The following is an 8,901-nucleotide window of genomic DNA, read 5'->3' on the forward strand; positions in this document are numbered from 1 at the left end:
TATATATAGTTATTTACATTTTTTTATTATTATTAATTATTTAATTATTATTATTATTATTATTATTATTATTTTATTATTTATTGAACAAATACATTGAACAGACACACACAAAAAAGGGGGGACGCTACTTCGCGGTTTTTAACTTATCACGGCAGGTTCTGGTCCCCATTAACCGCGAAAAACGAGGGATCAATGTACTTCTTTTTTTTTTTACTGTGCTTAAAGACGCCACGTGATTGAACAGGCAGGCGTGATCATAGAAGGCAAGCTTGCATCAGATTAGTGTAATGGAGACGTGATTATAGTTGCGATGTCTAATTGGTGAAATTGGTAGAACTACTCTTGGCATTGCTGGCAAAAAAATGATAAATCCAAAATGTAGAATAAAGAGGAAAAATGTAATGACTCTTGTGTAGCCCAAATTAACGGTATGGCTTAGTAAAACTACTCTTAGAACAGAGGTTGTGCTAGACATTTTCGTTGTCTGTCATTTTGACTGACAGGGTCATAAAAATCCGGTCATAATCTATTTTTACCCGTCACTTAAATTTTTAAAATGATAATGATGATATATTCAATAGTATTTAGTTTTCATTCATTTTTAATTAATATTGTAACGCTTGTTTGGCTGCGAAAAATTAGACACGGAAGTCGTGGTATTTTTCTCCCTCTTTTTACTCTGCTTACCGCCAACAACACCAACAAAACAACAACTCCGCCCCCAAGGAAAAAGAGGCAACTATATAGACCCCAATCACCAACGTCACACAATGATCTTAATTGTGGTTGTCAGCCCAAAATCTTCTAAATATATATTAAATGCATCTTACCAGATATAAAATGACTACTACATAGTCTGTGGTGATCGTTTGGTGCCCAGATTTCTTGTCGAATTACAGCAGTCCATCTCGCTCTCCTCTTCGGGTCTCTCAGAATACGGTAGAACTTCAAGTCTCTCCATCTATCTTCTGTTACTGCAACCAACCGCCACACACGCCTTCACCATTTTGATTATTAATGTTAACGAGCAGAAAAACACGCCGTAATAGGAGGCATGTACGTAGCGGTAATGTGTAAACATGACGAGCTGACACACAATATGGCGGCTCCAGTCAGGGGGGCGGAGTTGTGACGTCATGTGATTGGGGTCTATACACAGGCGGCAATCTAGTCCACCAATTGGATGATGCGCTGGCACACCGGGTGCACCAACAAGAACCTCGCGTTGATGTGTCAATCACAGTGCCGCCGCCAGACCCCGGCGACGCTACAATATTCTGACAGAATAGCCAACGACGTCATGCATTAAGAGAGACAATAGTTAGTTAATATGCCCACTCGCCACCCTGTGGTCTGGGGTGTGAATTGCAACCTGTCAAAATGACGGACGGACTTCAGTTTTTTCCGTCACCGTTTTAAAAAACCGGTCAACGACGGAAATATTCGGTTAACGCGACCCCTGATTAAGAGAGACAATAGCTAATTAATATGCTCACTCGCCACCCTGTGGTCTGGGGTGTGAATTGCAACCTGTCAAAATGACGGACGGACTTCAGTTTTTTCCGTCACCGTTTTAAAAAAAACGGTCAACGACGGAAAATATTCGGTTAACGCGACCCCTGTCTTAGAATTACATTTTTCTCAAAAAGTTACTCAAGTAAATGTAATGGAGTACATGTAATGCGTTTCTACCCACCTCTGCCTACGAGTGACTAACTAATTTAAAGAATTAAAAATAAAATCAGAAAAATATGAATCAATCCCTCTGAATAACAAAGTTCAAAAATCTGATCTCAAAACAATTTTTTGTTTATATTCTGTGACGGAAAAAAATACACTGCCATAGAATACCTGAAATCTTTGCTCTTCTTAGTAGGACAATAAGCAATGACAATAATAATAAAGTTAGCAATATTGCTCGCTATGTTGGGCCTTGTGCTATGTTGCATTTGCTCCGCCTACATGAACTTTGACTTATCTCTAATCAGCACTTTTGGCAAAGCAATCCATCATGGTGCGCTTACTGTCAGGCGGAGGAAGAGGATGTCGAGGACGAGGAGGAGGAGGTGGTGCTATTAGTGTATGTTCGTGGCGGTGGTGGCTGCAGCTGCAAGTCAGCCGCAAAGAGGTGCCGCTTCCAGGCAATTATGTCAGCTCGCACCCGCCGCACGTCTAGAGTCGGACGTGACGGGAGCACGTGAATGAGTCCCTGCAGGGGCCCGTGGCATGGTTACGCATGACGCCGGTTGACAAAATGCGGGAAAGCCAATAAATGGCAGTGCCTTGACGTACGAGTCTTTTTTCAAGATGCGAGCAGTTGCCAGGGAGATTCTATTTTTTTGTTATCTTGAGGAGGTATCAGCAAAAATTCAAGACACTTACCGCTAGATGGCGCTTTTTATATTGGTATCCTCTGTCCTGCCAAAATATAAGAAAGAAAGAAGGACAAAACATTAGGGAACAGACATGTTTTGCGCTAGTTTTATGTTTGCATCATGATAATTCAATGAACATTATGTTTCTCCTTCTACATTTTGGCCACCAGGGGAGTAAAGTATTTTTCATACTATAAACCAATACTCCAACAAAGCTGCTATGCCAACCTACTATCTGTTTTCATAGAGGAATTGGGGCAGAAGAAAGTCCCATCTGATTCTTGGTGCAATAACAGCAGAACAAGTTAAGACTAACCATTTGTGGTTTGACAGATTAGAAACGAAAGGACATCCAAGGTGTACTTTATGCCCGCTACTATCTAACAAGTCAAACTGATGTGGATTTGTAAATGAAAGTGAAGTGTTTTTGTGGTTTCAGACTGGCTATGAACACACCAGTGGGACTTTTTGCCTTTTTCTGCTAACTTGACAAGTACTGTAGCTACATATGAATGAGGAGTATGCACCTCTGTGTATTAACGGTAATGTGGTTAGTGAGAGATTTTTCTCAAATTTTTATAGTGTGGATTTTACAGTGCAGGTAGTCCCCGGGTTACGAACAAGTTCCTACGCTGGCGACGGAACCCGAATTTCTATGTAAGTTGGACTTAACCCTATAAGCGCCCCTAATTACCCCCACTCAAAATAACTATCCAAAATCATGTACTACCGTAATTGTCGAACAATAAGCCGCTACTTTTTTCCTTCATTTTAAATACTGCGGCTCTTAGTCCAGTGCGCCTTATTTGTCGAATTATCGGGTTAATAAGTAATAACACTTAATTTGTCAGCAGCGTCATAAGACTGCCATAAGACATAAGACGTGGACATTAATGAATACTTATGACAGATGTCATTAAGTGTCACCCAGCAAATAATGTCCCTAACTAAATTTATGTCCAGCTTGGATCTTTTACATCCATTCAAAATTGAGATAATTTGCCGAATGACACATAATAACATCTGATTAATGCTCAAGGCAGCCATGTCATAATCATGATTGTCTTATGACCGTCTTATGGCGCCACTGTCAAATAAAGTGTTACCAAATACCATAACTAGCAATTAATGAAACAACTGGAACAGTAACCCAAGAAATAATTAGCAAAAAAAAAAGAATTTTAACTGTTATTTACATTTGTAAATCTAGGAGGCATGTTGGAAAACAAAAGTGTTGACAGTAGGTGGCAGCAGTGGTTGACCGTCTCCTACAAGGGAGCAACGATGGCCAAATGAAGCTTCTTGAGGCAATGAAGCTTTGCAGCCCATTGCTTCATTTCGTCTTATGACATCTTATTGTGACGCTGTCAAATAGTGCTATCGGCTAATATCTTTTGGTGGTTAATATCCAATAATACAGTGAGGACAGCTGGCTTATCGTACAGTGCGGCTTATCTATGAACAAATGCCATTTTCGTGTCAAATTTGGTGGGTGGCGGCTTATAGTCAGGTGCATCTTGTAGTCAGAAAATTATGGCATATGTCATATTAATAAAATAAAGTAAAAAAATAAAATAGATTGATAGATATTACTTCCCCCTGGTAACACTCATCACACCATTGTTCTTCTTACAACAGACATTTATCAATTTGTCACCGACACACCGTCAAACTATGAACACACTATTAGAAAATAAAATACAATAATGACAAAGTGCGTACAATAATGCTTTAAAGTAAATTAATAGTAACATATTTGCTTACAAAAACATACGTCAATGGCTGCACAATAATACCGAGGGAAATAAGGTCCAAATCTTGGGCAATTCAACAAGGAAAATGACAGATATTAGTGGCACCAGACCAGCGGAGAAAACGAACACTGCTCAATAAGCTAGCGGGCTAATCGCGAGCTAACAGGGGAAGGCATCGCCGAGCCCGCGCCGTTTATCATTTCTCTGCCATCTTGAAATGTTAACTGGCGTTCACCCCCGCTTCCCAACGTGAAAACAACGCCCGAAACAAACAGAAAATAGTGCTGGCATGACATCAAACAAGTGAGAGTGTAGTGTAATGAAGTACCAGCTATGCATAGTAATTCCTGTAGAAATCAACCATTTAAATTAATCAGACCTAATAATAACAAAGTTAAATGACAAATAATATACTGTACTTACCATCAATGCTGAGAGTTGGCTGTCGAGGCACTGTTATGGGACCTTAAAAAAAAAAAAAAAAAAAAAATGGAGAAAAAACAGTGGATGTCGTAAAGTTGAAATCACATAAGTCGGGTACGTCATAACCCGCAGACTACCTGTACTTTTCATTAGTACTGTATTTTTTGGACTATAAGTCGCAGTTTTTTTTTTCATAGTTTGGCTGGGGGTGCGACTTACAACGGGGCAAATAAGTATTTAGTCAACCACTAATTGTGCAAGTTCTCCCACTTAAAAATATTAGAGAGGCCTGTAATTGTCAACATGGGTAAACCTCAACCATGAGAGACAGAATGTGGAAAAAAAAAAACTGAAAATCACATTGTTTGATTTTTAAAGAATTTATTTTCAAATCATGGTGGAAAATAAGTATTTGGTCAATACCAAAAGTTCATCTCAATTCTTTGTTATGTACCCTTTTTTGGCAATAACGGAGGCCAAACGTTTTGTTTAACTATTCACACGCTTTTCACACACTGTTGCTGGTATTTTGGCGAATTCCTCCATGCAGATCCCCTCTAGAGCAGTGATGTTTTGGGGCTGTCATTGGGCAACACTCAACTTTCAACTCCCTCCACAGATTTTCTATGGGGTTGAGATCTGGAGACTGGCTAGGCCACTCCAGGACCTTGAAATGCTTCTTACGAAGCCACTCCTTTGTTGCTGGCTGCGCGTTTGGGATCATTGTCATGCTGAAAGACCCAGCCACGTCTCATCTTCAATGCCCTCGCTGATGGAAGGTGATTTTCACTCAAAATCTCTCGATACATGGCCCCATTCATTCTTTCCTTGACACAGATCAGTCGTCCTGGTCCCTTTGCAGAAAAACAGCCCCAAAGCATGATGTTTCCATCCCCATGCTTCACAGTGGGTATGGTGCAATTTAGTATTCTTTTTCCTCCAAACAAGAGAACCTGTGTTTCTACCAAAAAGTTCTATTTTGGTTTCATCTGACCATAACACATTCTCCCAGTCCTCTTCTGGATCATCCAAATGCTCTCTAGCGAATCTTAGACGGTCCTGGACGTGTACTTTATTCAGCAGGGGGACACGTCTAGCAGTCCAGGATTTGAATCCCTGGCGGCGCAATGTGTTACTGATAGTAGCCTCTGTTACTGTGGTCCTAGCTCTCTGTAGGTCATTCACTAGGTCTCCCCGTGTGGTTCTGGGATTTTTGCTCACTGTTCTTGTTATCATTTTGATGCCACAGGGTGAGATCTTGCATGAAGCCCAGTATCGAGGGAGATTATCAGTGGTCTTGTATGTCTTCCATTTTCTAATAATTGCTCCCACAGTTGATTTCTTAAACCAAGCGTTTTACCTATTGCAGATTCAGTCTTCCCAGCCTGGTGCAGGTCTACAATTTTGTCTCTGGTGTCCTTCGACAGCTCTTTGGTCTTGGCCATAGTGGAGTTTGGAGTGTGACTGACTGAGCTTGTGGACAGGTGTCTTTTATACCGATAATGAGTTAAAACAGGTGCCATTAATACAGGTAACGAGTGGAGCCTCGTTAGACCTCGTTAGAATAAGTTAGACCTCTTTGACAGCCAGAAATCTTGCTTGTTTGTAGGTAACCAAATACTTATTTTCCACTCTAATTTGGAAATAAATTCTTTAAAAATCAAACAATGTGATTTTCTGTTTTTTTCCCACATTCTGTCTCTCATGGTTCAGGTTTACCCATGTTGACAATTACAGGCCTCTCTAATCTTTTCAAGTAGGAGAACTTGCGCAATTGGTGGTTGACTAAATACTTATTTGCCCCACCGTATACTTTGGAGTGACTTATGTGTGAAATTATTAACATATCATTATATCATTTCACATGTTATTTTGGTGTTTTGGAGTGACACTGATGGTTTGGTAAACTTGTTAGCATATTCTTTATGCTATAGTTATCTGAATAAGTTTTAATAGTTATGCTACGTTAACATACCGGCTAGGTTCGCATTCCGTTGTTCATGCATCATGTAACATTATCATACTGTATATTATTCAGCATGTTGTTCTCCATTGTATTTTTATTTTAGATTGCCTTTCAAGATGACATATCTGTTCAATGTGTTGGATTTCATCAAGTAAATTTCTCCCAAAAATGCGACTTATACTCCGGTGCGACTTATGTTTTTTTTCCCTTTTCAATGCGCATTTTTAGGCCAGTGCGACTTAGACTCAGGTGGGACTTATAGTCCGAAAAATATGGTAAGTCCGTTAGTAGGCATTGGCATGCGCACTGACAGAAAGCAGAGATGAGGACAGAGATACCGGCGCGAATTCAAACGCGTGTCGCGTGACGCTAATCAAACCCGACAGCGCCTCAGACGGCCTCTCCTCTACACTTCGTCACCAGCAGGCCCGTTCTGTCGGGGTGACCCGGCCAGGCCCGCGGACACCCCTAGTCAATGCGTGTTTGGTCATCTTGCCAGGGAAGTGTGCTCATTTTTTCCGATATGCGAGCTACTCGAGGTGAGCTTAAGTGTGAGGAACTGTCGACTCATGTTAGCATCAATCGCTCGTGATTTAAAGCAAAAAAAAAAAAAAAAAACCTATAGTTGTCAGTGCTATTCTCACAGTTCAAACGGATCGAACGTTTATCTTCATCAATCGATTTTCGGAGCGTCCTGTGTGTAGTCCCCATGTCAAAAAGAAATAAAAAAGTGCACGGTGAAATTTCCTGACAGGCGGAGGTTTCACTAACACTGACGCAACATAATGAGGGAGCCAGAGGTGAAGCCCTTGCCGACACGTCGCCGAGCATTTGCCCCCCGTGATTGATGCGCTCCAGTCAAATGAGGCAGCCCGCCTGAGTGATTTGACACTTGTCTGGCAGTGACACACGCTAACGCTCATCGGTGTTGATGGGCCCCGCTCCATTCGGGCCGGACCGCCGCACTTATTTTTAATCCCTTGTTCTTTTTTCTTGCTGCCTCGCTCTTCTCGCTCATCTCCTTGCCACTTCCTATCACGATTTGGGGGACGGAGGCCCTCAGGTCGTCGCTTATGAAGCATCAGGAGACGAGACAGGATGAAAGTAATAAGTGGGAGCCGGCAGCCGGGTGGGCTTTCAAACAAATGTCGGGGCCCGAGTATATAGTTGATGCTTATTAGCGAGACTAATGTTTGACATTTATACTTTGGAATGACTTGACGTTTCTCCGTTTTGTATTTGTTTGACTTTTCTTACTGTTCAATAAACGAATGACAAGATCACCTCGGTGTAATGTGCGTGACCCACTCAATGAAAACTAGAAACTCAGCTAGCAAAGCAAAAAAATATGAAAAGTGAGATTTTCGGCAATCTTTAAAGTGCTTTTAATGAGCTTTCCGAAATTTCTTCAATATTTGAAATCTAGATTTGGTGAGGAATTCAAATTTGAGGAAATTCAAGGCCTCAAAATATGAAAAAATGGCCAGAGAACCTTGGACATTTTTGCCTCTCAAAAGTCCTTAGCAACCACACTTTATTCAGATAAACAGACTTCTGTTATTCTGAGCATTTGTGGATAAGCACATTGCATTTGCTACATTGTTAACAATAACGAGCTAAAAAGGTGTCTCGGAAGACCAGTGTTGTTTTTCATAAACGATGACGACACCGAAAATATTTTGTCAATAAACAATTTTTTTCATGACGATGACGTCATGATGACATGCTGAAAACGTGTCTTGGGAGACTTAAACATAACGAGATAGATTCCAGTTGTCATCCGACGACACGAGTAAGAGATGAAAATTATAAAATAAAATAGTTTTCGTCATAAATTCGCAATGTGTGATATTTTCTTGTTGTATGTGTAGTTAGAACGCATTTAGCAATGTTTGGTTGTTTCACTCATGTGACGTGCTGCTTGGCTTCCTGCTGTCAACATTTTTAGACACGGTAAACAGACTGGTTTTTCCTCGTCTCCCACTGTATTAAAAGTCAAAGCCAAAAGCCAAACGCTACATATGCTTCGTCATATTTCCTCGTCTTAGCTCTTCATATCTCTTGTTTGGTTAAAAAAAACAAACTGTGCACATTCTGAAAATGAGAGCGCCACTGCCACCCACTGAGTGGATGTGCAATTACATGTTGCAAAAAAGTATGTTCAAGGAGCTCATATGCACTACCCCCGGCATCGTTCTGCGCTATTTGAGAATTTTATTCTTTAAAAGTCTGTTCTGAGTGATTATCACACACTAAACTAACTTGTGGCGTTAGCATAGCATCGCGTTAACATGAGCATATAGCGACTTGATGATATAGAGACTCGGTCTTCTTGAATTCTTGGAAAACATTTTACATCCAGTTCGTGCCATCCAGGTGA

Source organism: Corythoichthys intestinalis, chromosome 21, assembly GCF_030265065.1.
Source record: "Corythoichthys intestinalis isolate RoL2023-P3 chromosome 21, ASM3026506v1, whole genome shotgun sequence".
Classification (NCBI taxonomy): domain Eukaryota; kingdom Metazoa; phylum Chordata; class Actinopteri; order Syngnathiformes; family Syngnathidae; genus Corythoichthys; species Corythoichthys intestinalis.